Below are 25,286 nucleotides of genomic sequence, written 5' to 3'. Positions count from 1 at the left end.
CTCCCTTCTCGTCAGCTTCATTCATGCTCCTCTGTTTGCACTACCCCCTCCCTTCTCGGCCGCTTCATTCAGGCTCTTTTGCTTGCACAACCCCCTCCCTTCTCGTCAGCTTCATTTTTTGTTTGTTTTACATCACTGTGAATCATGCTCCTCTGCTCGCACTCCCCCCTCCCTTCTCCACCTCTGTTTTAGTCAGTTTTTTTCCCCCACAGATCAGGGTATGCCAAGTGCAGGCAGATGAACTGTGGCTTCTTCCGTCTGAAAGACACTCCAGTGTGCTGATTGAATGGCTCCCTCATTACCAGTGGCCCTGTGTCGCATTTTGCTTTCTCCAGCAGCTGGCAATCAGGCTCCTCTGAAGTAGAGCTTGCCGAATTCTGAAGGGAAGGGGGTTCTTCAGTGCAACTGTGCAAATCAATGCTTTTACTCGTCTCTGAACAGCTGCCAGTGGAAGGCTGATGCACAACATCCATGCATGCGTTAATGTTTGAAGCCAGCCCTTGCATCCTTTGATCAGTCACCTTTCTGAATTCAGAGGTCTCCCCTGAGATAGCGCGCACTTTTTTTTATCTTTAATGTCTATTAGAAAGCCATTGTTCTGATTTTTAAATGTTTCGACAGCGGAGGCGTTTTTAATAAAGTTCCCTTTCTTTCGTTCCAGAGGAAAAGTCGGAAAGCGTTTTATAAGGTCGGGCAAAGTTTGAACTCCTGTGCTCTGGGAAACGTTTGAGATTGACCTTCGCGCCGCTACGGTCATGTATTTACGATAAGCTGTTTTGTACATTACGGTCTTGGAATCTTTTTTGTCTGTTTGTTGCATCGCGGATAATTGTTCATTCTGGGCTTCACAGATGGAAAGGGGCGACCACTCGGTCCCCCCGAACGTATGGCAGAGTGCCTCGATCCCCCCGGGAAGACATTTTTGGGCGGGAGGCGCGTCTCGGCTGGTATGCCCGAAGCGGCGTAGCCGGGGCGCGCTTTTTCCCGCCCTTGAGTGGGCTGGCCTAGACACGGACGCCGCCGGCCACGCCCTCGGGGCAGGCAGGGGCGGGTTTACGCCCGCCCTGAAGATGGATAAAAAGAGACGCAAGACCAGAAGACATCCTCTTGTTCCTGTGCTCTGAAGCTGCACCTCCCCGCTGCACGTGAGCTCGAGACGGAACGAAGAGCCAATTTTGAGCGTTTTAATCGTTCTTGTTTGTTTTTCAGTTCCTTTGTTGGAGAATGCCGAAGAAGGTTGAAAAGCGTATGAATACCGACCAGATGCTGCGTGTTCTCATGAAGGAGATGTCCGAGCTAAGGAAGCGGGTGGACAAGAATGAGGAAAGGGGCCCAAAACGTCCGTTGGCGGGAGCAGCCCCGGGAGGGAAAAACAAGAGGCCCAGGAGGGGGGCAGCGGGAGAGGAGATCCCCGGTCCCAGTGCTCCGCTCGAGGCTCCAACTCCCGTGCCAGAGGAGGGGAATCCGATCACCCCCGTGTCCGAGGATGATATGCCGCCCGAGTTGGCAGCACAATTGGCAGCGTGGTTGGGGAAAGGTAACGAGGGCGCCACGGCTGTCGAAGCGCAGGAGCTGATTAAGCAATTGCGTGAGAAACGGGAAGCAGCCAAGGTGCCCGTGCCGGCTGCAGTGGGGGACAAGGCACCAGGGATGGTTGCGACCACAGAGGCAGCGTCAGGTGCAGGTAAGCGGCCATTGCCGATCGCGAGGGATGAGTCAACACCCTCTCGGAGGGAAAAGTTGGGGCAACATGTTCCTTTGGCAATTAAGGAAAAGATTTGGGCGGGGGAGTATGTGAACATTTTTTCGTTACTTGTAGATCATTATGAGGTGGAGCATGTAAAGAGTCAGAAGGACCTAATGCATCCGAGTGTTTGGCGCGCAAAAATGGCCGCCTTTAAAGTGAATGAGAATATCGCCAATTGGGGCAATGCCTGGGGAATCTTTACATCAATCCTGGGGGAACGTAGGCCTGAGTTGCTTTCCGAGTTCCCAATCTACCAATCACGAATCATGGGGTACTCGACATCGCAACAGGGGAATCATTGGTTTTGTTACGACAATATGTTCAGAAAGGAAAAGGAGCATAATAAAAGTTTAACCTGGGATTGTTATGATGCCTTGACCTGGGATAAAATGAAGGAGTCAGGGATGTTAAAAATGCCGTTGGTGGGAAGTAATGTGGGTGAATCCTCCCGACAATATGCGGGGACGCCCTTTCGATCAGGTTCGGGGGCCGACGATCACTCGAAACCTACCGGCAATACCGGAAGAAAGGGTTTCTGTTTTAATTACAACAGAGGAAAATGTACGAGACCGCAGGGATCGTGTAAATTCAAACATGAATGTAGTGGTTGTGGGTCGTCCCATCCTGAGGCCTCGTGCAGAGCCAGAACGGGTGATAACGGGGGGAGAGGAGGCGCCAAACAGGTCTAATATAGTCCGAGGGGCGCCTTTACCCACTCCCATTGATACCCTGGCAATGATCCCTTGGCTCAGTGATTACCCGGATCGTACTTCTGCTGGGGTGCTGCGAAACGGTTTTTCGTATGGTTTCCGCATCCCGGTAGGGGACTTTCAGGGTGTGGATAAGTGTAAAAACCAACTTTCCGTCCTGCAGCATACAGCCGTAGTACAGGATAAGATCCGAAAAGAGGTGACTCGAGGTCGGGTCGCTGGCCCGTTTAGTGTACCCCCAGTTCAGAATTTTGTTTGTTCTCCCTTAGGGGTAGTCCCCAAGAAAGACCCTGGAGAGTTCCGACTAATTCATAACTTATCAGCTCCACGAGGTCTTTCCGTAAATGAGGCAATCGATCCAGAAGTGTGTTCGGTGCGGTACGCATCCTTCGATGAGGCCGTAGCCATTTTGAATCGCCTGGGGCCCGGGGCGCTGATGGCGAAGTCAGATATCGAGTCAGCTTTCCGATTGCTCCCGGTACACCCAGACGACCAGCGTCTCCTAGGTTTCATGTTTCAGGGTTGTTATTACATGGATAGGTGTATGCCGATGGGGTGTTCTATATCCTGTGCTTATTTCGAGAAATTCAGTTGTTTTTTACAATGGGTCTTCACAAAGAGAACGGGTTTCCAAGATGTAATGCACTACCTTGATGATTTCTTATTTCTTGGGGCAGCCGGGGGTCTTGAATGTGGCCGGGCCTTGGCCGAATTTTGTGTGTTGATGAAACAGTTAGGCGTGCCATTGGCGCCGGGTAAAACAGTGGGTCCCACGACTTGCCTCGAGTTTCTGGGGATCGAGTTGGACTCCATTGAGGGGTGTTTCCGTTTGCCAGCCGAGAAAGTGTTGAAGTTCAGGGCTGCGCTGCAACTGTGTATAAATGCATCAAAAGTTACGCTGCAACAATTACAGCAGGTGGTGGGACAGTTGAATTTTGCCCTGAGGGTAATACCAATGGCCCGCCCCTTTTCCCGTTCAATTGCCCAAGCGATGGTCGGCCTTAAAAAAGGCCATCATCGCACGAGACTATCGGCCGAGATCCGCCAGGACATGCGTATTTGGTTAGCATTCTTGGCGGATTTCAATGGTAGAATCGTCTGGAATAAACCAGCCGTGTCTTCTGAGGAGCTGGGGCTATGGACAGATTCGGCGGGAAGCATAGGTTTTGGCGCCATCTTCGGCACAAAATGGTCGGCACAAAGATGGCCGACTTGGTGGCATGAGAAGGGTCTGACGAGTAATATTGCTTTCCTCGAACTGTTTCCCATCTTGGTGGCCTTGAGAACATGGCCCGATGGGTTCAAAAATCACTCGGTCATATTTTGGTCGGACAATATGACGGTGGTCGAGTGCATCAATAGTCAGGCAGCACGTTGTAAACTGATCTTAAGACTGCTTAAAGAAATTGTTTTACTGTGTATGCAATTGAACGTGCTATTCAGAGCAAAACACGTGCCAGGGGTGATGAATCAGGCAGCTGACGCACTGTCTCGTTTTCAAATGCAGGCTTTTTCGGGTTTCCTTCCCTCAGCGGACCCGGAGCCGGCACCCTTTACCGAAGCTCTCTGGTCTCTCGGTGCCCCGAACTTCGTCACCTCGTGGGAGAGAGTCTAGCACCAAGGACGAGGAAGGCATATGAAGGGGCGTTTCGGGCCTATTTAGCCTTTTTGGGGAGTGATAGAGAGCGGCTTTGGGGTCATGAGGAATGGGTGGTGAATTTCCTGATGTCTTTACGTAGGGCTGGGAAATCGGTGGCTACGGCCCAGAGGCATCGTGCTGCCATTTCCTTTGTTGCCAGAGCACACGCTATCCAGGACCCAACAGCGTCTTTCGTTGTACAGAAAGCGCTGCGTGGGTGGCAACGCCTTGAGGGTCGCAGAGTAGATGAAAGGCGCCCGATAGGTTTGGATAGATTGTCCCAGTTGTTGGCTACACTTCCGGCCACATGTTCATCTCAGTTTGAGGCAGTGCTGTTCCGAGCCGCGTTTACGCTAGCATTTCACGGAGCAATGCGGGTAAGCGAACTAGTTGCAAGGAACAAACTGGATGTGGCGGGGGGTTTGTGCCAGGAACACGTCCAGATCAGGGGAGAAGCAATGACTGTTTCCTTTGTAAGGTCTAAGACTGATCAAGATGGGATGGGTGACTGCGTCATCATACGCAGGATTCCTGGGTCCTCCATATGTCCGGTAAAGTGTTTAGAGGAGTACCTAGCACGAAGGGTGGCATCATGGGGGGGGACTTTGTTAAGACACGCGGACGCCACCCCACTGACGAAATTTCAGTTTCAGCGGGTGCTTGCGATGTCAGTTGCCGCTGCGGGCTTCAACCCGGGCGAATTTGGGACCCATTCCTTTCGGATAGGGGCTGCTACGGAGGCTACAGCCAGGGGTCTTAATGTTGAGCAAGTGAAACGAATGGGGCGTTGGTCCTCCAATTGTTATAAAAGATATGTGCGGTTGCACATGTTGTGAAGCTGTAATTATGTACTCTGTACTCACGCTTCGTGTTTTTGTTTGGTTTCAGTTACGCAAGCCTACGAGGCGGGGCGGACTATGCAGTCGACCTTACACCGGGTCAGCGGTCAGACATCACCGGCTGTGAAAAAGGAGGTGTGGGTCGTGGGCCACTCATACGTGAGGCGTGCCGCGGACGTATTCAAAGCAGGTGACATGATTCACGTAGCTGGGGAATACGGGTACAGGATGTCCTTCTACGGAAGGGGCGGTCTCTGTATTGACCAGTTTCAAACATTTTTTGAGGGTTTGTTAGGGCGGACAAGGTCACCGCCGTCTATAGTGATAGTGCATGTTGGGGGCAATGATTTGGTCACCATCGGTAGACGACTACTCCTGGAGGCAATGCTTTCCACTGTAAGTTGGTTGGCGAGGAGAGTTCCGGGGTGCACGATTGCATGGTCCCATTTGATTCCACGAAAATTGTGGCGGGGGGCTATCTCTATACCTGCTTTGAATCACTCTGTTAGAAAGCTTAACAATAAAGTGAGTAGGTTGTTCCGTTCCAGGACATTGCATTCTATTTCTCATAGCTGTAATAATGATGACAGGATGTATTCGGGGGATGGTGTGCATTTGTCTTGGGTGGGGAATGAGTTGTTCTTAGGAGATCTCTTAGCATGGTTGACATCTTTGAAACATGACCTTTAGGCAGGAGTTTTGTGGGGGGTCCGGATAGCCGGTCAACTATCCGGCCTGTGGCGGTAAGGTCATGATCGGTGAGCACTAATTGGAAGATCCCTATGAGTGGGCGTCACCCAACACGGATGGGAGCGCTCGGGGGAGGTGGCCTTTGGCCCCTCAACGGGGAGGCGGTCCCCTCTAAGGATGGGTCGCCGGAAGAAGAGGAAAGGCGGTCAAGGCCCCTTCCTGTGTAGGAGGGGTTACAGCCCCCTCCTGGGGAATTTCCCGGGGCCAGTGACATCTGCGACGGCAGATGCGGTAAGTTGTGTGGGGTTGGGGGGAGGTCTACGATACCTTCTAGATACCTCACACGAGTCTTCGAACGACCTTTAACTGGCGTCGAGTTGATAAGTGCCCCCGTCAAGACAAGGGAAATTGTAGTAGTTGCACGTGAGTACGCCTCAGTGCTGTCGCCCCTCCCAAGTGGGGGGGGTATGTCTGGTTAGGGATCTTGACACCGGTTACGACCTTGCCGTTGGCCCTTAAACGTTAGGATGTACAATTTCAATGTTTCAAGTAAATGTTTTGTAGGATGTTAGATCGGCTAGGAGAACCTCTGTATTAGAGAATCTGTTAAGGTTAGCCAAACATCGCAGTGTGGTATGAAATTGTACATTAATGTTTAATTGTTTTTTAATTTTGTTTTAATAAATACGGCCGGGAGGGTCACTCCCTCCCACTTCCAAAAACTTCAAGAACTGTTTCCGGTTTCCCTCATTTGGGGATTGTGTTGAGAGGGGGTGGCGGGTATCTCAGCCATATGGAAAGGGGCGACCACTCGGTCCCCCCGAACGTATGGCAGAGTGCCTCGATCCCCCCGGGAAGACATTTTTGGGCGGGAGGCGCGTCTCGGCTGGTATGCCCGAAGCGGCGTAGCCGGGGCGCGCTTTTTCCCGCCCTTGAGTGGGCTGGCCTAGACACGGACGCCGCCGGCCACGCCCTCGGGGCAGGCAGGGGCGGGTTTACGCCCGCCCTGAAGATGGATAAAAAGAGACGCAAGACCAGAAGACATCCTCTTGTTCCTGTGCTCTGAAGCTGCACCTCCCCGCTGCACGTGAGCTCGAGACGGAACGAAGAGCCAATTTTGACCCACCCACCAGCCCCTGAGGACAGCTAATTGTTTTAATAAAATTGATCAGTTATTCTATTTCGTTTTCAGGTTGTTTTGGTGTTATGTTGATATTTAATGTGTAATAAAGATTGGTATAATGTTACAAGTTGGTGATTAAAGAATGTCGGATTTAAGGTCCATTTAGACACAGGTTTTTCGGTCATAGTGGCCAATGTAGTTTCGTTTAGTTAACACTTGTCGTATTTATTTCGGTCAGGCGGTAGGCGGTAAGGTCATGATCGGTGAGCACTAATTGGAAGATCCCTATGAGTGGGCGTCACCCAACACGGATGGGAGCGCTCGGGGGAGGTGGCCTTTGGCCCCTCAACGGGGAGGCGGTCCCCTCTAAGGATGGGTCGCCGGAAGAAGAGGAAAGGCGGTCAAGGCCCCTTCCTGTGTAGGAGGGGTTACAGCCCCCTCCTGGGGAATTTCCCGGGGCCAGTGACATCTGCGACGGCAGATGCGGTAAGTTGTGTGGGGTTGGGGGGAGGTCTACGATACCTTCTAGATACCTCACACGAGTCTTCGAACGACCTTTAACTGGCGTCGAGTTGATAAGTGCCCCCGTCAAGACAAGGGAAATTGTAGTAGTTGCACGTGAGTACGCCTCAGTGCTGTCGCCCCTCCCAAGTGGGGGGGGTATGTCTGGTTAGGGATCTTGACACCGGTTACGACCTTGCCGTTGGCCCTTAAACGTTAGGATGTACAATTTCAATGTTTCAAGTAAATGTTTTGTAGGATGTTAGATCGGCTAGGAGAACCTCTGTATTAGAGAATCTGTTAAGGTTAGCCAAACATCGCAGTGTGGTATGAAATTGTACATTAATGTTTAATTGTTTTTTAATTTTGTTTTAATAAATACGGCCGGGAGGGTCACTCCCTCCCACTTCCAAAAACTTCAAGAACTGTTTCCGGTTTCCCTCATTTGGGGATTGTGTTGAGAGGGGGTGGCGGGTATCTCAGCCATATGTCTCTGTAGGGCTTCATTCCTTTTTGGGTCTCGTAGAGAGACCTAATGCCGTCCATCCACAAAGCTGACTTTTTACGATCCGGATTTTCAACAGGTCACGAGAAGCGAATCACGTGACAAGCTCCTTGTGCACGAGCTTCCCCCTGCCAGCAGTATTTGCCACATCAAAGGCTTCCGCTGCCCCCCCCCCCCGCCGTCACTTATTCACGGCCGCAGGCCATGACTCGCATGTACTTCCCCGGCTCTGCTCCCCGCCCCGCCTCCTCTCTATCCCTCGCTCTCCGCCAGATGCTAGGCTTCCTTTTCAGCTGCTTGTTTTTTTTTTATGTCTCCCCACCCCGCTCCGAGATCGATTCACGGCACTTCCTATGTGAATTCGATGCTGTGACTTGTTTAGGTTTCTTATTTATGTTGCTTGTCCAATATCTCAGGTCCTCTTCTCTTCACTTGATTTATGTAGGTTTTACTTTCCTTTTTAACACGGGGCCCTCTTTTCTCCATGTATGCTTTAAGTAAAAATAAACTTCCCTATACCTGATTTCTAGTTATTAGAGTTTTTCTAGACTTTCCCTTGTTTCTCAGGTCTCTGTAACAGGTCTCCAACCCCCCCCCCCCTGCCCGTCTGCATCGGCGCTGATTTGAGTTTTTGCAGTTCACAGAAGTGCAAGTGTTTGCAGTTCTGTCTCGCCCTCCTGCCGCCGCTTTCCAAGTGCTTTTACCATCCTTGTCTCGCCGGCTAAGGTGTTGCATTCCAGTTCCTTTGTATTTTATTCCAGGATAGCCCTCACACTACTACCAGTCTCTGGCAGAGCGTGGTCTCCCCGCTGCTAGGGGAATAGGTGCTAAGTCCACAGACCCCATCAAAACACCCGCCGTCGGGGACCGACTGTGCCCTTCAAGCCGAGGCATCCGCCTGCTGAAGAAGACATCCTGGAAGTTCGCGAGTGCACATTTGTGCCACCGGGACTAAATTTAGACACAAATCTGTAATGATCCATAATATACATACAGCATTCATTTAGCTTACATCCGATCCTTTCATGTGAGCCACCGACGGCAAAGGTGCACCGGTCCAGACTCTTCTTCATAAGAAATGCAGACCAGCCCTTAATCGAAACATCCGGTCTAAAGAGTGTAGCTGCTGCTTCAGATTTTCCCAGGGCAACGGTTTGATCTTCCCAAACCCCCTTCCGCTCGACCACACAACCCAGCGCCGATCAAAGTCCTGCTTCTTGTCAGTGCATTTAACAAAGTATTTTGCGAATCCCAAAAGTTATGTCGCATAAAATATACATATTATAATACATAAAGGCGCTTTCAAAAGGATTTTTTATATTAGAACGTCTGTCTCTTTTAATATATGAGCAGCCCATTATGTTTTATATTGCTACAGTGCTTTGCATGCTGAGAATTTTCAGCGCTCTCCGGTTTCCCAGTTCAATGCCCGAGTAGCATATCCAGTCCTTTTTAGGTCATATACAGACTTTACCCAACTGTTCCCTCAGCCGCACTCCTCCCACACCTTTGAAGTGAACCTTAGCTTCACTTCAAAGGCCCCTGCTGCTTTACACCCTCATCGCCGCTCTCCCCACTCCGCCCCCTCCCCTGCCCGCCGTGTCGCATTTCTCCTCCCCCCTCCCCCTCCCCCTCCCCACAGCAATGCCCTCCGTCTTGTTTAGTTATTTGTCACTGCTGTGTGCGGCCCAAAGCGCAGTTGCTTCATTTCGTCTATTAAACCTTTCTGAATTTAACTGTGTTCTTATATGTCCCCTTATTTTGTATTTGCAAATCTACTGAAAGAAACGCCTTTAGAAAGAAAATTAATACAATTTTACAGACGTTGTAAGATTAATAGTTGCCTATATTGTATATAACGTGCCACAATTTAACCTAGACATCCCACTGCGCACTCTCCCACCGGTCTTTAAACATTTGTGCATTGCTTTAGCCCTAAATAGTATCCTCAGACCGTGTCATCAGTACGTGTTGAGGTACGGCCCCTTTTCATGTTGAACCTAGCCTTTATATTTGTAGAGCATATATGTTCTGCCCAATCTGTACCGTCGTGCTTTTGAAGTGAAGCTTAGCTTCACTTCAAAGGCCCCTGCTGCTTCACACCCTCATCGCCGCTCTCCCCACTCCGCCCCCTCCCCAGCCCGCCGTGTCGCATTTCTCCTCCCCTCCTCCCAACCCTCCCACCCTCCCAACCCTCTCACCCTCACACACCCTGGCCCTCACCCTCACACCCTTGCCCTCACCCTCACACACCCACACACACCCTCACTCACCCTCACACACCCTCACCAGCATAGCATAACAAAACATAGCATAGCATAACAAAACATAGCATAGCATAACAAAAAAAGCATAGGATACATATCCCCTCAGCCTCACCCTCACTGCCTCACTCACCCACACTCACCCACCCTCACTCACCCTCACCAGCATAGCATAACAAAACACAGCATAGCATAACAAAACAAAGCATAGGATAGGAAAACAAAGCATAGCATAGCATAACAAAACAAAACCTAGCATAGCAAAACACAACAAAGCATAGCAATAGCATAGCAAAACACAACAAAACATACCATAGCATAACAAAACAAAGCATAGCAAAACAAAACATAGCATAGTATAACAAAGAATAGCATAACAAAACATAGCAAAACACAACAAACCATAGCATAACAAACCATAGCATAACAAAACATAGCAAAACACAACACACCATTGCATAACAAAACACACCAAAATATAGCATACATACCAAAACATAGCATAGCAAAACATAGCATAGCATAACAAAACATAACAAAGCATAGCATAGCATAACAAAACACAACATAGCATAGCATAACAAAACAAAGTTTAGCATAACAAAACATAGCATAACAAAACATAGCATAACAAAGCATAGCATAACAAAGCATAGCATAGCAAAACATAGCAAAGCATAACAAAACATCGCATAACAAAGCATAGCCTAGCAAAACACAACAAAACATAGCATAACAAAACACAACAAAACATAGCATAGCATAACAAAACATAGCATAACAAAAGAAAGCATAGGATAGCAAAACAAAACATAGCATATCATAATAAAACATAGCATAACATAACATAACAAAACATAGCATAACATAACAAAACATAGCATAACATAACACAACATAGCATAACAAAACACAACAACACATAGCATAACAAAACACAACAAAACAGCATAGCTTAACAAAACACAACAAAACATAGCATGGCTTAACAAAACATAACAAAACATATAATAGCATGGCAAAACACAGCATAGCATACCAAACAAAGCAAAACATAGCATAGCATAACAAAACATACCATAGCAAAACAAAGCATAGCATAATAAAACGAAACAAAACATAGCATAGCATAACAAAGCATAGCAGAGCAAAACATAGCATAGCATAACAAAACATAGCATAGCATAACAAAACATAGCATAGCAAAACAAAGCATAGCCTAGCAAAACACAACAAAACATAGCATAACAAAACACAATAAAACATAGCATTGCATAACAAAACAAAGCAGAGGATAGCAAAACTAAACATAGCATAGCATAACAAAACAAAGCATAGGATAGCAAAACATAGCATAACAAAACACAACAACACATAGCATAAAAAACACAACAAAACAGCATAGCTTAACAAAACACAACAAAACGTAGCATGGCTTAACAAAACATAACAAAACATATAATAGCATAGCAAAACACGACATAGCAGATCAACACAACAAAACATAGCATACCATTGCATAACAAAACATAGTATAGCAAAACAAAGCATAGCATAATAAAACACAACAAAACATAGCATAGCATAACAAAGCATAGCAGAGCAAAACATAGCATAACAAAGCATAGCATAACAAAGCATAGCATACCAAAACATAGCATAGCATAACATAGCATAGCATAGCAAAACATAGCATAGCATAACAAAACACAACAACACATAGCATAACAAAACACAACAAAACAGCATAGCTTAACAAAACACAACAAAACAGCATGGCTTAACAAAACATAACAAACTATATAATAGCATAGCAAAACACAGCATAGCATACCAAACAAAGCAAAACATAGCATAGCATAGCATAACAAAACATAGCATAGCAACACATAGCATAATAAAACGCAACAAAACATAGCATAGCATAACAAAGCATAGCAGAGCAAAACATAGCATAGCATAACACAACAAAACATAGCATAATAAAACACAATAAAACATAGCATTGCGTAACAAAACAAAGCATAGGATAGCAAAACTAAACATAGCATAGCATAACAAAACAAAGCATAGGATAGCAAAACATAGCATAACAAAACACAACAACACATAGCATAACAAAACACAACAAAACAGCATAGCTTAACAAAACACAACAAAACATAGCATGGCTTAACAAAACATAACAAAACATATAATAGCATAGCAAAACACGACATAGCATACCAACACAACAAAACATAGCAAACCATTGCATAACAAAACATAGTATAGCAAAACAAAGCATAGCATAATAAAACACAACAAAACATAGCATAGCATAACAAAACATAGCATAACAAAGCATAGCAGAGCAAAACATAGTATAACAAAGCATAGCATAACAAAACATAGCATAGCATAGCAAAACATAGCATAGCATAGCATAGCAAAACATAGCACAGCAAAACATAGCATAGCATAACAAAACAACATAGCATAACAAAACAGCATAGCATAACAAATCAAAGCATAGGACAGCATAGCATAGCATAACAAACCAAAACATAGGATAGCAAAACAAAACATAGCATAGCATACAGCATCACTCAGCACCACCACAGCATCACTCAGTGGCGCCACAACATCACTGGGCTCTACCACAGCATCAATCTGTGGAACCATTCAACAACAACTGCTTCAAATATGTTATCTCAATGTTTCAAGCTTAATTACAAATGTAACAAAAAGATGTTAATGTTTCACTTCTGTTCTTGGATTTTCATCACAATAAAATACACTGAACATAATCTTCACAAATGTTATTTACAAAAGTTTAAGCTATTGCCATTATAAAGTACAATAACTTTTATTTACGTATTAATTATTTAAAAAAATTAAAAAACATTATTATTTGTAATATCAATACATGTAAGCCACATAAATACAACACATATTGCATTACAAATGCTATAGGTGTCACATTTGCGAAAGTAATAACTATTGGCATTGTAAATGACAAAGCTATTAATTTCGCTATTTTCAAAAACAAAACATAAATAAAAAATGTGTCATTTACAATACCAATAGCTCAAACTTTCCTAATACGAGACCTATTGCATTGCAAATGCTTGTTTTAACATGCCGGTTGGGGTCTAATACATATTTCATGTCCAAGGCTAGTGAAACAGCTTGTGCAACGTTACTTTCAGAGGTTGTTAATAAGCATTTGCCGTCTTCATTACTAACCATTATTCCTGCACATAAAAAAAAACTTTTGGCAGTCTTTATATGAGAGGCGGATCAGGCTTTTTGATTTAATGCGCATTTGCTACAAACATGTATCCCAAAATAATGCTCTGATTTACTTGTGGCAATGTACGTAACACATTAAATTAAGCTCCTCAGTAAGCAGTAGATTCCAAAAGGTATAGTTTTTAATAAATGCGGTTATTTTAACATACTAGCTATTCTTTGCTCCGTTGACTAGTACCTGCAGACTTCAAAAGGTCTACATACATATTGTGTAGGAGGTTATAATGGGATTGGAAGATTCATCATTATTTCATTCATGCTAACAGTGTTCTTTCGTATTTTTATTGTAGCAGAACAGGCATAGGCAAATTCACAAAAGGGATGTGTGCAAACTATGCTTTGTGTGCACAAAGAGAATTGTGCACAGATTTTTGCCATGGGAATAATGGGCCTATCACAATGGGCCTTGCTTTGCTGATGGCTCAAATGTAGGTATGTCCCTTATACACAGATACTTTCAGCTCTGTCCTGAATACTGCAGGGTAAGAAATAATGCAGAGGGCACACCATGTCATAGTGCTTATATTCTACCTAGTGCTTAGTCAAGAATCTTTGTACAGAATTTAATTTACACTGGGCTGGTAAGGCAATGGTTGGTAAATGCACTCCCTGACCCACTTGGATAGAGGCCTGGGGCAGGTGAATATCACTGAATATACTGAAGAAGCACACATAACAGCAACTGCTGGTAAAGGATCTAAAGAAAGGACTTAGCTAACACACTGGTAAAATGCATGCCCACCTATCCGGATACGCTAAGTACTATTGTGGTCTACTGTTAACTTAATGCTTGTAGTTCCAGGCAATTCAGAAAAGGGGGTGGTGATGGACAGAGTATCTGAATTAAACAGAACACTCATACCCAGTCAACAGATAAGGGCTTGATCCATCACCGTTTTTTAACTCACTGCACCATCCCAGCTCAGAACCTAGCTACATGCAAATTAGTCTGTCCCTGGCCCAGGGCATCATGGGAACAGGTCAGACCAAACTACCAAGCCAATTCTTATACTGGGAAGGAAACAAGCTTCCGGGGACCGGTTTCTGGCATTACAGCCGTCTTCGGCCCGGCTTGCTTGAATCCTGATGGTGCAATGAGCAAGGGACTCACATCTGAGTATACCCTTCCACGCTTATGGTGGACAAAACGATTCAGAAAAGGGGGTGGTGATGGACAGAGTATCTGAATTAAACAGAACACTCATACCCAGCCAACAGATCAGGGCTTGATCCATCACCGTTTTTTAGCTCACTGCACCATCCCAGCTCAGAACCTGGCTACATGCAAATTAGTCTGTCCCTGGCCCAGTGCATCATGGGAACAGGTCAGACCAAACTACCAAGTCAATTCTTATACTGGGAAGGAAACAAGCTTCCGGGGACCGGTTCCTGGCATTACAGCCATCTTCGGCCTGGCTTGCTTGAATCCTGATGGTGCAATGAGCAAGGGACTCACATCTGAGTATACCCTTCTGTAACGACCGGGTTCTCAGACCAGATGGGATCAGCTCCTTGGAGCCCCTCCAACCCAGCCGGAACGTAACCCCCTCCCTCCTCAGGACCATCTATCCAGGCACCTGGGTACCTACCTGAGGATGGGGAACTCGCAATATACAAGCTTATATCATCAGAAACACCATTAAATCTATAGGGATTACTAAGAATACTCACTGATTACTAAGGACATCCATGCCCTACACCACACTCATACCTCATAGTCTCGCGACCACATGGGTCCAGACTAATCTACCTTGGGGCAGTTCTGATTATCTACCATTACACACTGATTACCCTCAGTGCTCACTCGACACGCAATCCGGCGTGTCTACACACTGAGCTGCAGCCCCAGTGCTCTCTTTTTATCCGGTCCACAATCCGGCAGACCTACACACCGTGTCCTCCCGGTGCTCACTCACTTACCACATGGTCCACAATCCGGCGGACCTACACACCGTATCCCCCCGGTGCTCACTCACTTACAACATGATCAACAATCCGGCGGATCTACACACTGACTACCCTCAGTGCTCACTCAAGCCGCAATCTTGCGGGTATACACACTGACCACAATCAGTACTCTCACTAACGCCACTTACCAATGACGACCACTTTCCTATGAATACCTTCAGCTCTCTGTCTCTATGTTGGGAAGTCTCTCTCACTATTCACTAAGGGTTCACTACTACAATAATATTATGGGATGGCCGAATCACTTAGTGTCAATAATTCCCTAGCTCAAGGGCTCCTCTCTCTCCCTAATTATTCAGACTTACCGGATCAGGGGCAGCATCTGTTCTGGCTGTAACATCTGACTAGAAGAAAAGGTTACCTGTGCTTTTGGAATAGTGGACACATACTGTATGGAGTTATTCCCTGATTTAAACGCTCCTACTTCCTTTTGATCCATCAGTTGCTAAAGCATCTGGTTAGAAGAAAGGCTAGCTTTATCATAAGAATAACACATGCACACTAGTTCACTAAGAACTGGGGTATCTTTATTACAATAATATCAAAGGATTCATACACAGATCTGTGGGGTCTCTATAACTAACAGACTTTAACACACCGCTGAAAAAAAAGGATTAGACATACAGTATGAGGACAAGGTTATCTGCGGGGTCTCTTGATTAACAGGACCTTTAACACACCGCTGAAAGAAAAGGATTAGACATACAATAGCCTAGGGAATAAAGACAAGATTAAGGTGTAAGTGTAAAGTGGACTAGATAAGACTACCTCACCTATTAGACGGAAGATTTATCTCTGTCTCTGGTGGGATCAGGGCTCTCTCTGTCTCTCCCTCCGTCACCACAGCTCCACGCCTCTGGCTCAATTACTTCAGCTGACAGCCTCAACTTCTCCATCTGTTTTAATGCTCTCTTCAGCTTCAGTCATCATCGGCCTTCTTTCTCCATTCCAGAAAACCAATAGAACTGCACTGCACTCTGCAGCTCCAGCAGACATCCTACTCTCCACTCTTCAAGAACCAAACTGACCACTCCTCCTCTTCTGCACTTCGCTGATATGGATTCCTCTCCCCTCATGGAAATTTCCAACAGAGGGCTGCCTCCCACCGAATTCCTGTGCTAGCTCCAGAGCTCTTTGCGCAACCGCAGTGGCCATCTGCATGTTACGTCTGGGCCCAAGAGACAAACACATTCTTCCGATAAGAACCAGTCCTGGCTGGTTTTCCCCTAGCACACAATAGCCTTAACTATAAACATTACCTTTCCCCTTGAAGGTCTCAGCTCTGCAGGGATAGAAAGCAAAATGGAGTCTCTCTAGTTCTGGGCCTTGTAGGCCTGAGAAGGATGAAATAACCCTTAGCTCTGTCAGAGTACCTACACAAACCATAATATAAAGTCAGGACCACAGGATCCACCCTCTACTATAGGCAAAATAATGAAAGGCAAAGCCAATAGGCAATAGATGGATTAGAGTAAGGGATCTATCATCATATAAAGCAGCTATCCTCTTCTAGGTCTGGAAGAAAGGGCTTAAAAGAGCCAACACAAGCTAAGAATACATAGAATAGATGTGAGCAAGTTTAAAGTCTTTATCACTCCGAAATAGAGCCAAAAAGCCTGTCAAGACACCTTCCACGCTTATGGTGGACAAAACGATTCAGAAAAGGGGGTGGTGATGGACAGAGTATCTGAATTAAACAGAACACTCATACCCAGTCAACAGATCAGGGCTTGATCCATCACCGTTTTTTAGCTCACTGCACCATCCCAGCTCAGAACCTGGCTACATGCAAATTAGTCTGTCCCTGGCCCAGTGCATCATGGGAACAGGTCAGACCAAACTACCAAGCTAATTCTTATACTGGGAAGGAAACACGCTTCCGAGGACCGGTTTCTGGCATTACAGCCGTCTTCGGCCCGGCTTGCTTGAATCCTGATGGTGCAATGAGCAAGGGACTCACATCTGAGTATACCCTTCCACGCTTATGGTGGACAAAACAATTCAGAAAAGGGGGTGGTGATGGACAGAGTATCTGAATTAAACAGAACACTCATACCCAGTCAACAGATCAGGGCTAGATCCATCACCGTTTTTTAGCTCACTGCACCATCCCAGCTCAGAACCTGGCTACAAGCAAATTAGTCTGTCCCTGGCCCAGTGCATCATGGGAACAGGTCAGACCAAACTACCAAGCCAAATCTTATACTGGGAAGGAAACAAGCTTCTGGGGACCGGTTTCTGGCATTACAGCCGTCTTCGGCCCGACTAGCTTGAATCCTGATGGTGCAATGAGCAAGGGACTCACATCTGAGTATACCCTTCCACGCTTATGGTGGACAAAACGATTCAGAAAAGGGGGTGGTGATGGACAGAGTATCTGAATTGAACAGAACACTCATACCCAGTCAACAGATCAGGGCTTGATCCATCACCGTTTTTTAGCTCACTGCACCATCCCAGCTCAGAAACTGGCTACATGCAAATTAGTCTGTCCCTGGCCCAGTGCATCATGGGAACAGGTCAGACCAAACTACCAAGCCAATTCTTATACTGGGAAGGAAACAAGCTTCCGGGGAATCGGTGTGATCGTGGGTGGACAGCGGACTGGAAAATCAGGCGAGGAGGCCGGATATAGTGAGCGATAGTGTTTTATTAAGTCTGTACACAGTGGGCTGCGGTGACCAAGGAAAGGGTCGGGTCCAATGTTGGGGCCGGCGGCGTGTCTTCTTCTCTCTTCTTCCGAAGGTTCCCGAGGGGTAGATTGGCGTCCTGGTCTTTCGTGTAGCCGTCTCTGGGTGGTCGGAGAGTACCTCGGAGGGCAATAAGAGAAGAAATGGGAGCCGTTAGTAAACTGGACTCGTGGTCCGATCCCGTCACCGATACCCGGGTCGTGTGGGGAAACGAAAGGGAAGTGAGGGAGGTACGGATGGAGGGAGGTACGGGCAAGAGTCGAGGATGGGAGAGTAAAAGAAGTGCACAGGGTGGTGGGGAGAGGGGTGCTCTTTATACAGTGCTAGGTGGATATCTATATACAAACTGCCTAGTGCCTAATGGTGACGTGCCTAGGATAGCGGGGGAACAATTTACAGCGAGAGGGGATTCCTACTATATACACAGTGCACCTAATGTGCTCTTAAGTGGAGCTGGTACTCACGCGCTCCGCCGTAACTCTCGTCCGAGTTACGGCCGCTCTTCAGCCACCTCCGTGGGACTCCACCACTCTTCGGTCCACTCCTCGCTGTCGCCGTTCCCGTCTTCTCCGTCCGTCACCGCTCCAGCCGAAAGCTCCTGCCACGATCCTTCGACGCCGTCAGTCTCTCTCCTTCCGTCTTTTCTATCTCCGGCTGGCTGTAGGGAGGCGGGACTTCCGGGGTCGTAGGATTGTCCTTCCGGTTCCTCGTTCCACTGGATTGGATCCTGCAGGGGAGAGAGGGGCGGGATTTCGGTCGTCATGGACGCTGTTGTTGGGGACCCTTTGCGTCTACGCGGGCATGATGCGGGGCGAGGTGGCAACAGAGGTGAGGGGTCGGGTGTCCCGAGGAGCGGGATCACATTCCCTTCCCCTAGCTGTCTTTCTTGTACCCGGTGAGGAAACAGGGTATCGAGACAGATAATCAGCGTTACCTTGTTCTAAGCCCTTCCTATGTACTGTTGTGAAGTGGTAAGGTTGGAGGGACAAGAACCAGCGAAGGACTCGATCATTGTGCCCTTTATTCCGAGCCATCCATTCGAGGGGAGCATGATCGGTGTAGATGGTGAACTGTCTCCCTTCTAAGTAATAGCAAAGGCTTTCCACGGCCCACTTGATGGCGAGTGCTTCCTTCTCTACCACGGCATAGTTTTTTTCTCGTGGGAACAGTTTCCTACTCAGGAAGAGAATAGGTTTCTCGTCTCCCTGAGGGTTTTTTTGTGATAGGACCGCCCCGAGTCCTTGTTCGGAGGCGTCCGTTTGTAGTATGAAGGGCAGGGTGTAGTCAGGGCTTACTAACACAGGATGGGAGGTCAGAGCGTTTTTCAGATCGGAAAACGCATGTAGCAAGACAGTTGTGGGCGTTTTAAGAAGGGCATCTGTTTTTACTGATTTCTTTAAAAGGTCCGTGAGGGGCGCTGCTCTTTGGGAAAAGTTGGGTACGAAGCGTCGGTAGTACCCCAATAGCCCCAGGAAAGCACGGAGGTCTCTTTTGGTCTGAGGAAAAGGGAGGGATTGAATGGCTTCAATTTTACTCTCCTGTGGTTTTATTAACCCTTCACCCAGGAGAAAGCCCAGATATTTAACGGTCTGTGCGGCTAGAGTGGTTTTCGCAGGGTTTATGGTGAAGCCGTAATTTCCCAGGGAGGTGATGACCTGTTGAAGGTGCTCTAGATGTTGGGACTAGTGGTCACTATAAATGACAATATCATCAAGATACGCGCCTGCGTATAGGGAATGAGGCCTTAGGATGGTATTCATGGCCCGTTGGAACGTGGCTGGGGCGCCATGAAGACCGAAAGGGAGGACTAGAAATTGATACAAGCCATCAGGGGTGGAGAAGGCCGTCTTTTTTCTGTCCTCTTCTCTAAGGGGGATCTGCCAATACCCCTTACAGAGGTCTAGCGTGGAGATATATTGTGTCTTCCCTATACGTTCGACCATTTCGTCGACCCGGGGCAATGGGTAGGTATCGAAAGTGGATATTTTGTTGACCTCCCTGAAGTCTATACAGAAACGGACAGATCCGTCCGGTTTGGGTACCAGAACTATCGGGGAGTTCCACTCGCTGGTGGATGGTTCGATGATTCCCATCTTTACCATCTGTTCGGTCTCGTTTCGTATCACCTCTCTGCGGGCCTCAGGGATTCTATACGGCCTTTGTCTGATTACCTTCCCGGGTATTGTTTGTATACTGTGTTCGGTGATGGTCGTGTGTCCCGGGGAAGAGGAAAACACATGTCGCAACGGAAAAAGGACTGTCTCTAGTTCCTGTCTCTGTTGTGACGTGATATCTCGGTCAATACAGGAGTTGAAGGAAAGGGGGTCTGGGTAGTGTGCTCCTGATAAAACCGGACGTGGGCCTTCCCATTTTTTTAGAAGATTGACATGATATATTTGTGTCACCCCACGGACATGATCAATGTTTATCTTGTAGGTGACCGGGGTCACCTGACGCAGGATGGGGTAAGGGCCCTGCCACTGTCCCAGGAGTTTTTGATCAGAAGAGGGTAGCATTAATAATACTAGATCGCCTGCTACGAAAGTTCTGGGTTTGGTGCCTTTGTCATATTGTCCCTTTTGCTTGTTCTGGGCGTTCTCAAGGTTCTGGCGTACTATGTCTCTGATGACTGATAGGTGGGTTTTTAGATTCTCCATGTACTCTGGAAGAGGCCGAGTACGGTCTGGTTCGGCTTCCCATGCTTCTTGAGCCATATCTAGCAGGGTACGAGGGGGTCGCCCATATAACAACTCGTAGGGCGAGTATCCGGTGCTACTCTGGGTAGCGCAACGGATGGCAAACAGGGCCAGGGGTAGCATATCCTCCCACCGTTTGGCTTCCAACCCCAGCAGTTTCTTAAGGGTCTGTTTCAGGGTGGCATTGTACCTCTCAACGAGTCCGTCGGTCTGGGGGTGGTACGCAGAAGTACGGATTTGTTTGATTCCTAGGTGGGAGCAGACCTGTTTCATCAAGGCAGAGACAAAAGGGGTACCCTGATCGGTTAGGATTTCTCTGGGAAACCCTACCCGAGTAAAGACTGAAATGAGGGCCTTTGCAATGTTCTGGGTGGTGGGCTGTCGCAAGGGGAGAGCTTCAGGGAATCGGGTTGCATAGTCCACAATGACCAGGGCATAGCGACATCCGCTGCGGGAGGGTAACAGGGGTCCAATTATGTCCATCCCTACTCTACTGAAGGGGACATCAATCACGGGAAGGGGTTGTAGCGGGGCCCTAGGGGGTTTGTATCTGCTATGTCTCTGGCATACTGGACATTCTTTACAAAACCTTTTGATGTGTTGGAAAATCCCAGGCCAGTAGAATTTATCCAAGATTGTTTGACTAGTCTTTTCTTCTCCGAAGTGGCCTCCCAGAAGGTGACTATGGGCCAGGAAGAGTACCTTCTCCTGAAAGGGGCCGGGGACCAGGAGTTGGGGGTTCTGTTGGTTCCCACCCTTGCGATATAACAGCCCGTTTTTCTTGAAAAAGTAGGGACCTACGATAAGGGGATCCTCTTGTTCCACAGCCCTTCCCCAGGCTTCCTGTAATAGAGGGTCTTCCTGTTGGGCTGCCCTGAATTCCCGGTCCGTGTGCCAAGGATGGTCATCCGGGATCACTGGATAGGCGCCTGTATATTCTCTTCTTTCCTTTCTTTTCTGTGCTTTGGTTTTAATCGGTTTGCGTGTCTGTACAGGGGAGGACAGTCCATTCGGAAAGGGTGCTTCTTCCCACCAATGGGTCAAGGATTCGGTGGTGTCTCGTAGCAGTGCAGGTAATCCTGGATAATCGCTCCCCAGAATCGCCTGTTCCGGTAGGGTGGGGATCAATCCCACAGTGAGAGTGGTACCGGGATCCTTGTCATGTCGGACCTTTACCTGGGTGGTCGGATACGTCTTGGTATCCCCGTGAACACACTGAATGGCTACCGTGTTGGAAGTAGGTTTAATAGGGTGTGATAAGGCCTGGGGCCTTAGGACGCTCTGTCGACACCCGGTGTCGGTTAGGGCCATTAGGGTTTGTCCATCAAAATTCACTGGACATCGGAACGGAGGGGGGGTGGTCCCTGGTACGGAACACACATAGTTACGTGCCAGACCAACTTCCATCGGCTCTTCTTTGTGCGGACAAACTCTGGCGATGTGGCCAAATCCTCCACAGCTGTAGCATTGTGGTCCAGGATTGACAGGACGGGGTGCCATTGGAACGGGGAACACAAGTGGTGGGTCAGGCCTTCTGGGAACAGAGGGACGAGGAGGTCGAGGACCGGTAGGAGGGTGTGATCGGTGGGAGTGATCTTCTCTTCCCCTCTGAACTTCCTGGGCCCAGCTGTAGGCGCTTGCAATTTCAATTGCCGTGTCCAAGGTCAGATGGGCATGCTGGCGTACCCATCTTTGGGTGTTCGGGAGCAGGGATGATAGAAATTGTTCCAAGTATATCTTATCTAGAATGTTCTCTTTAGTGGAGGTATCGGGTTTTAGCCAGCGATTGGCTAAGTCTTTTATACGGAAGGAGAGGGCTCGAGGAGTCTCTTGGGGACCTTCCTTTACCTGTCGTAGTCGTACTCGGTACGTTTCCTCGTCAATACCCAGCCGTTCAAGGATGCACTTCTTAACATCTGCATATGGCGTGTTGCCCTGAATGTTCGCTTGTTGGTAGGCGGCCTGTAGATCCCCTGTTAGCAGAGGTCCGAGATAATGAGCCCATCGATCGGCAGGCCAGGTGGCCGCCTGTGCTAACCTTTCAAAGTTGGTAAAAAAGAAGTCAGGGTCTTCCCCCGGCACATATTTCTGAAGAACCACCGACGGGAGGGAGGACATTGGTCTCGGTTGTCCTAAGACGTCGGTCAATTTCCCCATGGCTTCTACATGGGTGGTACCCTGTCCCTTTAAGACTAAGCATGAGCGAATTTTGCGGATCTCGCGTTCGCGAATTTTGCGGATTTGCGGATTCGCAATCCGCAAAATCCGCGAATTCCCGCGAATTTTTTTTTTTTTTGTGTTCGCCCGTGTTTCTGCCAGTTCGCGAGGGTTTTGTACACTTTCGCAAATTGCGAACTTACCTGTCGGGTTGCAAGTTTCGCGAACTTGTTGTTTCTACGTGTCCAGCCTGTTTGGGACACTCTTCTTCATCACTGCCACTCTCTGTCACCACTGCCACTCTCTGACTACTCATGCCACCCTCTGGCCCACCCATGCCACCCTCTGTTTCATCACCACACCCTCTGGTTGTCCAGTGTACATTATTTTCGGCAAAGCAAAGCACACCTTCCCTGCCTCAAGTGACCTGAATTAATTTGGGGCTGATTAATGTGTCACAGAATATTTTTTTAGCTGGCACCTGCTTCCTTAGTGCGCCCTGATTAGTGATCTTTTGCACTTGCTAAGTGCTTTCATTGTTGCAAAATTAGTTACAACACCTGCCCTGCCCCAACTGACAATAATGAATTAGGGGCTGATTAATGGATTTTAACTTCCAGCCTGGCTCCTGCTTGTCTCCCTTAGCTGTAATTCAGGACCTGTGTGGCATATGTGTAACTATTCTGAGGTTCAGAGCAGGGTCACATAATAGTTTCAACTGGCAACTGAACTCTGGAGGGGCCCCTCAGGAAGCACTACAGGAAATGGCTACTAATGATGAGCCTGAACTTTTGAACCTGGTAAGTAGTTACTTTCAGTTTTGCTAAGATCGTATTTCTGCAATTTTGCACTTATTCGCGGGGCGCGAACTCACGCGAACTCACGCGAACAGTGCGAGCAAAATCCGCTGCTCGCGGATTTGCGGATTTTGCGGGAGATTCGCAAATCTCGCGGATTGCCGTAACTCTCGTCCGAGTTACGGCCGCTCTTCAGCCACCTCCGTGGGACTCCACCACTCTTCGGTCCACTCCTCGCTGTCGCCGTTCCCGTCTTCTCCGTCCGTCACCGCTCCAGCCGAAAGCTCCTGCCACGATCCTTCGACGCCGTCAGTCTCTCTCCTTCCGTCTTTTCTATCTCCGGCTGGCTGTAGGGAGGCGGGACTTCCGGGGTCGTAGGATTGTCCTTCCGGTTCCTCGTTCCACTGGATTGGATCCTGCAGGGGAGAGAGGGGCGGTATTTCGGTCGTCATGGACGCTGTTGTTGGGGACCCTTTGCGTCTACGCGGGCATGATGCGGGGCGAGGTGGCAACAGAGGTGAGGGGTCGGCTCGGGGTCGGGTGTCCCGAGGAGCGGGATCACAATCGGTTTCTGGCATTACAGCCGTCTTCGGCCCGGCTTGCTTGAATCCTGATGGTGCAATGAGCAAGGGACTCACATCTGAGTATACCCTTCCACGCTTATGGTGGACAAAACGATTCAGAAAAGGGGGTGGTGATGGACAGAGTATCTGAATTAAACAGAACACTCATACCCAGTCAACAGATCAGGGCTTGATCCATCACCGTTTTTTAGCTCACTGCGCCATCCCAGCTCAGAACCTGGCTACATGCATATAGCCAGGTTCTGAACTGGGATGGTGCAGTGAGATAAATAACGGTGATGGATCAAGCCCTGATCTTTGGACTGGGTAAGAGTGGTCTGCTTAATTCAGACACTCTGTTCATCACCACCCCCTTTTCTGAATCGTTTTTGGCCACTATAGGTGTGGCAGGGTATACTCAGACATGAGTCCCTTTCTCACTGCACCATCAGGATTCAAGCAAGCCGGGCCGACGACGGCTGAAATGCCAGAAACTGGTCCCCGGTAGCTTGTCTTCTTTCTGGTGAAGAATTGGCTTGGTAGTTTAGTCTGCCCTGATCCCATGATGCACTGGGCCAGGGACAGACTGATTTGCATATAGACAGGTTCTGAACTGGGATGGTGCAGTGAGATAAATAACAGTGCTGGATCAAGCCCTGATCTTTGGACTGGGTAAGAGTGGTCTGCTTAATTCAGACACTCTGTTCATCACCACCCCCTTTTCTGAATCGTTTTTGACCACTATAGGTGTGGCAGGGTATACTCAGACATGAGTACCTTTCTCACTGCACCATCAGGATTCAAGCAAGCCGGGCCGACGACTGCTGAAATGCCAGAAATCGGTCCCCGGAAGCTTGTCTCCTTTCTGGTGAAGAATTGGCTTGGTAGTTTAGTCTGCCCTATTCCCATGATGCACTGGGCCAGGGACAGACTGATTTGCATATAGCCAGGTTCTGAACTGGGATGGTGCAGTGAGATAAATAACGGTGATGGATCAAGCCCTGATCTTTGCAATGGGTAAGAGTGGTCTGCTTAATTCAGACCCTCTGTTCATTACCACCCCCTTTTCTGAATCGGTTTGGCCACTATAGGTGTGGCAGGGT

At 47.9% G+C, this 25,286-nt stretch overlaps 1 pseudogene; it reads right to left on the bottom strand.

Moving 5' to 3' along the window:
- Positions 1-213: 213 nt before the first annotated feature.
- LOC147731224 (inhibitory synaptic factor 2A pseudogene) lies at positions 214-13,249 on the bottom strand (annotated as a pseudogene).
- Between the last annotated feature and the right edge of the window lie 12,037 nt (positions 13,250-25,286).

Source organism: Lissotriton vulgaris, chromosome 2_1 (genome assembly GCF_964263255.1).
Source record: "Lissotriton vulgaris chromosome 2_1, aLisVul1.2, whole genome shotgun sequence".
In the NCBI taxonomy this organism is placed as follows: domain Eukaryota; kingdom Metazoa; phylum Chordata; class Amphibia; order Caudata; family Salamandridae; genus Lissotriton; species Lissotriton vulgaris.
The sequence above is the reverse complement of the archived record's forward strand: the minus strand, read 5'-3'. Positions and strand labels throughout refer to the sequence as shown.